Source organism: Ochotona curzoniae, unplaced genomic scaffold, assembly GCF_017591425.1.
Source record: "Ochotona curzoniae isolate NIBS_2020 unplaced genomic scaffold, NIBS_Ocur_1.0 contig_43, whole genome shotgun sequence".
Taxonomy (NCBI): domain Eukaryota; kingdom Metazoa; phylum Chordata; class Mammalia; order Lagomorpha; family Ochotonidae; genus Ochotona; species Ochotona curzoniae.
In genome coordinates this window covers 415,061-422,257 of record NW_024466218.1, presented here as the reverse complement: position 1 = coordinate 422,257, position 7,197 = coordinate 415,061, and the positions used below count along the sequence as shown (strand labels likewise).

The following is a 7,197-nucleotide window of genomic DNA, read 5'->3' as shown; positions in this document are numbered from 1 at the left end:
GGCACCCGCATGGGATCCTGGCGTATGCAAGGCGAGGACTTTAGGCACTAGACTACCAAGCCGGGCCCCAGTTTTCTGATATCCTACAGACGGAGGCAAACCTGGTTGAGCCCTACAGGGTAACAGTTTACTGATGACTTCCCTCCATCTCCATCCAGCTGGAGGCATCTGGGGCAAAGCTGTTAAACATCAATCAGGTGCTATAGGAGTGGAGGTGGGGGACACGGAACCGAACCCTTGTCAACATGGATGGATAGCCTCAGCCATCAATACGAATTGGAAGCCATAACTTCCCCCCACACCTGCTAAAATATTTTGCAAAATTTAATAAGAAAAACATCAGGCTCGGTAGGCTTAGAGCACATTTAGGTTGAATATGGCTTCACAAGCGAGAAGCAGGAAGGGGAGAACCCACTCTCCATTCTGAATGGCACAAGTACCAATTTATATCTCCTCACCCTTGTGCAAAGATGGAAACAGCAGCTCATTAAGTGTGTTTAGAAGCAGCGTAGGAAGTATGAACTGCACGGATAAAATCCTGGGTCCTATCTTGAGACTTCGCCGTAGCTAACGTAACTGAATATGCCACAATTTCTTGCAGGCTGGTGTGTTCCGAGCACGAGGAGGCTGTCTTGCCCCGTCGTCTTTTTGTTTATTTATTTTTTGATGGGGGGAGGCCCAGTTTTCAGGGTAAGGAGGGCAGAGTCACTTTTCCCCCATCGCTCCCTCGTCACCCCGGCCCCTGTGGAAGACGAAAAGCATCTGGACGGCACACCACAGGGTTACTCGAAGCCCACGGGGCACCCCGTGGCTGCTCATTTGCAAGGCAAACCACCCACGCTCAGGGTGGGAGAGGGCTGGTGCTTTCCAACCCCGAGACGACTGACGACCACGGGCAGGACACGCGACCGCCGCTAGGGGGCGCCGCCCCTCGCCGCCGGGCGCCCACCCGCGGAGACGCGCACGCGAGGCCTCCCACCGCGCCTGCGCCGAGGATGGCCGCGCGGGCTCGCCTTTCCCCGACGCCCGGCCCGTCCGAGCCGGGGTGAGAACTGCGTGACACGCACCGAGCGTGGCGGCCATCTTCGTCTGGCGGGTACGTCAGCTGAGCCGCTTCGGGCTGAAGAGGAGCGTTGCGCAAGCGCATCCAGGACGGTCCCAGGTAACTCCCATCTGACGGGCGAGGCGTCGCCGCCGTCGCCGGAAGTTTGGTGTTTGCGCCGCGGGGGAGGCGGCGGTCGCGGCAGAAGCAGCTGAGTGTCTCCGGGTACCCGGATGTGAGGCGCTGTGCTGCAGTCGGGACTGCCCGGGCCGGGGCTCAGAGCAAGGTATGCGATGCCGGCGTCTGACGGCGACCGCTCTCCCGGCGGACGGTTTTGGTTTTTTTTTTTAATTATTATTTTATTTTTCTCTCTTCCCCATCTCCCACCCTCGGGCTCGCGTTGTCCCGCACGCCTCTTTCCTTCTTCCCTCGGTCCCAGATGCTCGTGCGTGTCCCCCACCCCGGGAGGGAGGTGGGAGGCTCGGGGACGCCGTCGCCCGAGGTGGCCGCCCACCCGCGCCCTCGCGGCCCCGGGGCGCCGCACTCCACCTGCCGCTGCCTGATGGGGCCGTCGGGGCTCGTCGGGAGGCCGCGCGGCCATGGCGTCGCCGCCCGGGCAGGGAGCCCCCCCAGCCCCGGGCCTGGTCCCTCGGGCGCCGGCGTCCCTTCCCGGCCCGCGCCGCCCTCCGCTGCACCACCGGCCCCCAGCCGGCCGTCGCGGTGGGTTCGTCGGCCGCGCCGCAGCCCGCAGTCCTGGCCCGAGCCCCCGAGGCCTCTGCGGCGCGCGCGGCGGGCTCGGGGCAGGTCCCGGTTTTACAGACTTGAGCTTGGGTGGCTCGGGTCCAAGGTCACGGAGTAATTGGGGTTGGGAGCCTCGGGGGAAGGAGGTGGCGGCGAGGCAGTGGTTTGGGTGATGTGGTGCTGCTGCCTGGAGCGCCTTACAGCGCTGGAGAGGTGTGAGCAGCGGGACATTGGGTCCTGGCTTTTTTTTGGGGGGGGGGTCACTTCTTAGCAGAATCTTTTATACAGGGGTTTGTTTTTTTGCAGAGTGGGAGAGCAGGTGCACAGTTGAGGGAACTGCCGTTGCGCCCCCTCTCCCTTCAAGTGGTGAATTTGGAGTTCCTGGCGCTACAGAATTTTCCATGGGGTGGAGGAGGTGTGGCGGAGGGGAGGCGGAGATGGGGAGGGGAAGGAGTTGCAGCGTGAAGATTTGGAAAGTCGTGTAAACCGTGTTTTCTGTAGTTCCATCTTGAAGTTGGGAGTGTTTTCCGCAGGAAATAATTGCAGTGTCTAAGTAGTGTTATAAAATGGCCCATTTTATTTCCTGCAGAAATGCTGTTTAAGTGGCATAACAAGCTGTGGGTGACTTCCTCCCCCCCACTTTTATTTTTTTTTTTAACTGGGTCAAACAGTGTTTCATCTGAAAGCATGCAGGTTGCGGTGAGATCTGCTGCTCCGCTGGGTGTGTGGTGTTTGTCCTCTCCCGGTGGGACACCCACAAGTTTTTCAACTGGGAGAAATTTTAAGATTCTCACACCTGGGAGAAGTGCTTTCAAAATGAGTTCACTGGAAGGCTCAGATTCCGTCCTAGAGCATGTGAGGAAATGAGAAAACTAGGACTGTAGCAGGGTCATTTCCCCTTTGCGCCAGAAAGCATGCTAGCTCCCAGGTCACATGGGTCTTTGGCAGCAGGGTTCTTTGAACAGAATTTGCTGTGGTTTTAAAATGTGCTGTCATTCTTCTTGGTCAATCAGTATAAAAATTCTGAGGTGAGCGCATTTTTGTTTTGTTCTTTTTTTCGTTTTAGGTTTATTATTTATTTTTAGCTAACAGAGTTAGAGGACAGGCAGATGTTTCATTTACTAGTTCACTTCCCAAATATCCACAGCAGCTGGGGCTGGTTGGGACCAAAGCCCGGAGGAGCCACAAGTTTCTTCTCAGGTGCGGGTGGGGGTGGGGGGGCCCAAGCACTTGAGCCTTCCTCCACTGCCTTCCCAGGCTTTAGCGGGGAGCAGAATTGGAAGTGGAGCAGCTGGGCCTAGAACTGGCATCCTTATGGGATGTAGTTATTGCAGATGGAGAATTATTTTAAAGGTTCACTTTTATTTGAAAGACAGAATTACAGAAAATAGGAAAGACAGTCAGATCTTCCATCTGCTGATTTGCTCCCAAAATGGTGGCAGCAGCCATGAATGGGCCTGGTCAAAACCAGGAGCCTGGAGCTTCTCCCAGGTCTCCCAGGTGGGTGAGTGCCGACGTCCAGACACTGGGATTGCTGCTTTCCCAGGGCGTCAGTAGGGAGCAGGATCAGAAGTGGAGCAGCTGGGACTGGAACTATTGTCCATAGGTGATGCTGGTGCTTGCAGTTGGAGGAATAGCTTGTTGAGTCACAGCACTGGTCCCTAATACTAGTAGTAGTTTTTTTTTTTTTTCAAGATTTTTGTTTTTATTGGGAAGTCAGAGAGGAAGATTTTGCACCCACTGACTCACTCCCCAAGCAGCTGCAACTGCTGGAGCTGATCTGATATGTTTTCAAGAGCTAGGAGCTTCTTCTGGGTTTCCCATGTGGATACCAGGGTGCCAAGGCTTTGGGGCATCCTCAACTGCTTTCCCAAGCCACAGGCAGGGAGCTAGATGGGAAGCAGGGCCACTGGGACATGAACCGGTGCCTGTATAGGATCCCAGTGTGTGCAAGGGGAGGACTTGAGCCACTAGACTAATGCACTGGGCCCAAAAGGTTTATTTATTTTTATTGCAAAGTCAGATATATAGAAAGGAGGAGAGACAGAGAGGAAGATGTTCAGTGTGCTGATTCACTCCCCAACAGACCACAGTGGCCAGAACTTATCAGACCCAAAGCCAGGAGCTAGGAGCTTCTTCCAGGTCTCCCATACCCAAGGCTTTGGGCCATCCTTGACGACTTTTCCAGGAAACAAACAGGGAGCTACATGAACTGGTGCCCATATGAAGTTGGAATCCTGGTGCAAAGCGAGAACTTCAGCCGCTAGGCTATCACGCCGGGCCCTTTCTAGTAGTTTTTAAGAAGTTGACTTAGACATTTGAAATTTACTGTTACTTTGACTCATTTGAAATTTTGTTGTGGTGATAAGTTTCTGGATGAAATTTTTATGCCAAAACAAAAATAGATAATACATATCAGAAGACAAATTGAAGTTTATGTGAAAGATATGATGTTAAAGTCTGTCAGTTCCGATTCACTACTTTTGGAATAGTTTTTAACATAATCTACCCTTGAAATAATATACAGCTCAGTTTTGGCAGTTCATTCTGATAGGATATTTTCATCTATTCATGAAGAAACTTGTGCCTTGTTTATTTTACTTACTATTTATTTTTTTACTTGTTTTATTTACTTATTTATTGTTAAAACTTATTATTCTTGATGTTTCACATAAGTGGAATCATGCAATATTTGACCTTCTGTGACTGACTTCACTATTTATTTTTAAAGATTTATTTTATTTTTATTGGAAAGGCAGATGTACAGAGAGGAGAGACAGAGAGGAAGATCTTCCGTCCGATGATTCACTCCCCAAGTGAGCGCAACTGCCAATGGCTATGCCAGTCGAAAGCCAGGAACTTCTTCCAGGTTTTCCACATGGGTGCAGGGTCCCAAGGCTTTGGGCCGTCCTTGACTGCTTTCCCGGGCCACAGGCAGGGAGCTGGATGGGAAGCGGGGCTGCCGGGATAGAACCGGTGCCCATATGGGCTCCCGGGCGTGCAAGGCGTGGACCTTAACCACTGTGCCATTGCGCCGGGCCCGACTTCACTATTTATTTTTAAAATATTTACTTAGTTGTATTTGAAGGGCAGATTACAGAGGAGTAGAAGCAGAGAGATCTTTTGTCTTCTGTTTCATTTCTGAAATAGCTGCAGTAACCAGAGCTTGGCTGGTCTTCAGGTGAAAGCCAGGAGCTTCCTTTGGGTCTTCCACATGGGCGTAGGGGCGCAGTGAGCGGAGTCACCTTCCCCTGCTCTCCCAGGCGCACTAGCAGGAAGCGGGCGTGGAAGTGGAGCAGCTGCTTCTGGAGCTGGCACCGTCTGGGGTGTTAGTAGGACAGGCCTAGAGACACTTCATTTGTTATGTCACAGCATCAGCCTTAGAGTAGGAGAGACCGAGGGAGAAGAGAGAGAATGAGAGAGAATCTTCATGAGCTGGGTCATCACTCACATGGCCACAATGCCAATCTGAAGTCAGGAGCCTGGACTGCAAGCAGATCTCCAGTGGTGGTGGCGGTGGCCAGTTCCTGGGGCCTTCTTCCCTAGCTTTCATGGCATGTTAGTGGGGGAACTGGACTGAAAGTGTCAGCTGAAACCGGAACCAGCTGCTGCACTCAGAACTTGCACCTGAGGCTTGTGTTGTGTGTGGCAGCTCAACTTGCAGTGCCAGCTGCATGTAACTGGCTTTTTTGGTTTAGTGTAAAGGTTTTGTTTTAAAGATTTGTAATTTTTTAAAAGATTTATTTATTTTTATTGCAAAGTCAGATATATAGATATGAGGAGAGAGAGGAAGATCTTCCATCTGATGATTCGCTCCCCAAGTGAGCGCAACGGCTGGAGCGGAGCCAAACTGAAGCCAGGAGCCAGGAACCTTCTCTAGGACTTGTACGCAGGTGCAGGGTCCCAAGGCTTTGGGCCGTCCTCAACTGCTTTCCCAGGCCACAAGCAGGGAGCTGGATGGGAAGCAGGGCTGCCAGGATTAGAACCGGCGTCCATATGGGTTCCCGGCACGTGCAAGGCTAGGACTTCAGCTACTAGGCTACTGCGCCAGGCATTATAATTTTTTTTAAATTATAAATTAAAAAAAATAATGATTGCATGGTTGATCAGCATAGGAAGGATTGAGGTTTAGGGAAAATTGGGTGAATTCATTGCTTCCAAATTTGTTATTTCTTCTTTTTGTTCCTGGGATAAGGGAGATACAAAGGGGGAAACCACTCATGGCTTTCTGCTGGGCCCTGCCTGCAAGTGGAACAATACTCTTCACACCTTCCTGTCTTCCACACCCATCACATGGACCCCAGCACTGCAGCCTGTCCCAGCCCAGCCTGATTGCTGTCCCAGCCCGAATGGGAACTGGCTGGTGTTGTGGCCCCACCTGGCTCCTCCACCCTCTTGCCTTGGTTCTCAGATCTGCCAGTGGTGTTATGTGCTGGCCCAGACTGGTCTGTTCCCAGACCTGACTGACCCACATGTATGCGGGCAGGTCTGTATGGTCTGGGCAATTTTTTTGTTTTTGAAAGAAAAAATTAACCTTCCAGATGCACTGACTATCCAGGATTATAGACTAAAGCTGATAACCCTAAACTCAGTCCAGGTCTCCTGTGGGCACAAAGGCCCAAGTACATAAGTCAGCACCTGTTGACTCAACGTGAATTTGGAATCCACAGCAGAACCAGGACCTGAGCCAGGAAATCACATAGAAAATGTGGGTGTCCCCAGGCAGTGGCTTCACCTGACCTAGCACAAGGATTGTTTTTTTTTTTTCTTTTTTCTTTTAAGATTTATTTATTTTTGTTGGAAAGGCAGATTTACAGAGAGCAGCAGAGAGAAAGATTTTCAGTCTGCTGGCTCACTCCCTAACTGGTGTCAGTAGCCAGAGCTGAGCTGATCTGAAGTGAAGAGCAGGAACTTCTCCGTGTCTCCCATGTGGGTGCAGGGTCCCAGTGCTCTGGGCCATCCTCTACTGCCTCCCAATAAAAATAAATTAAAAAAATTTGTTTTAAACTTTTGTACATTTTAAGTTACCTTTTTTTTTTTTAAAAAAGATTTATTTTTATTACAAAGTCAGATGTACAGAGAGGAGGAGAGACAGAGAGGAAGATCTTCCATCCGATGATTCACTCCCACGTGACCACAACAGCCGGTGCTGTACCAATCTGAAGCCAGGAGCCAGGAACTTCTTCCGGGTCTCCCACATGGGTGCAGGGTTCCAACGAATTGGGCCGTCTTCCACTGCTTTCTGAGGCCACAAGCAGGGAGCTGTACGGGAAGCAGGGACTCCGGAGTTAGAACCGGTGACCATATGGAGTCCTGGTGCATGCAAGGCGAGGTCTTTAGCCACTATGTTATTGCTCTGGGCCCCTGATTTTTTTTTTAGTCCCATTTTTATTCACAATTTCTTTTAAAAATTT

General features: G+C 51.3%; 1 protein-coding gene across 3 annotated transcripts in view; it reads left to right on the top strand.

Annotated features, from left to right (window-relative positions):
* Positions 1-977: 977 nt before the first annotated feature.
* ESCO1 (establishment of sister chromatid cohesion N-acetyltransferase 1) overlaps positions 978-7,197 on the top strand; it is a 46,409-nt gene continuing 40,189 nt past the window's right edge. For 2 of the 3 annotated variants that reach the window (XR_005884398.1, XM_040984785.1), the window contains exon 1: positions 1,228-1,328. The gene's annotated coding sequence lies outside the window, so the exon portion shown is untranslated. Of the gene's footprint in view, positions 1,163-1,227; positions 1,329-7,197 lie in introns of those variants that run through there. The other variant, XM_040984786.1, reaches the window with a different exon arrangement.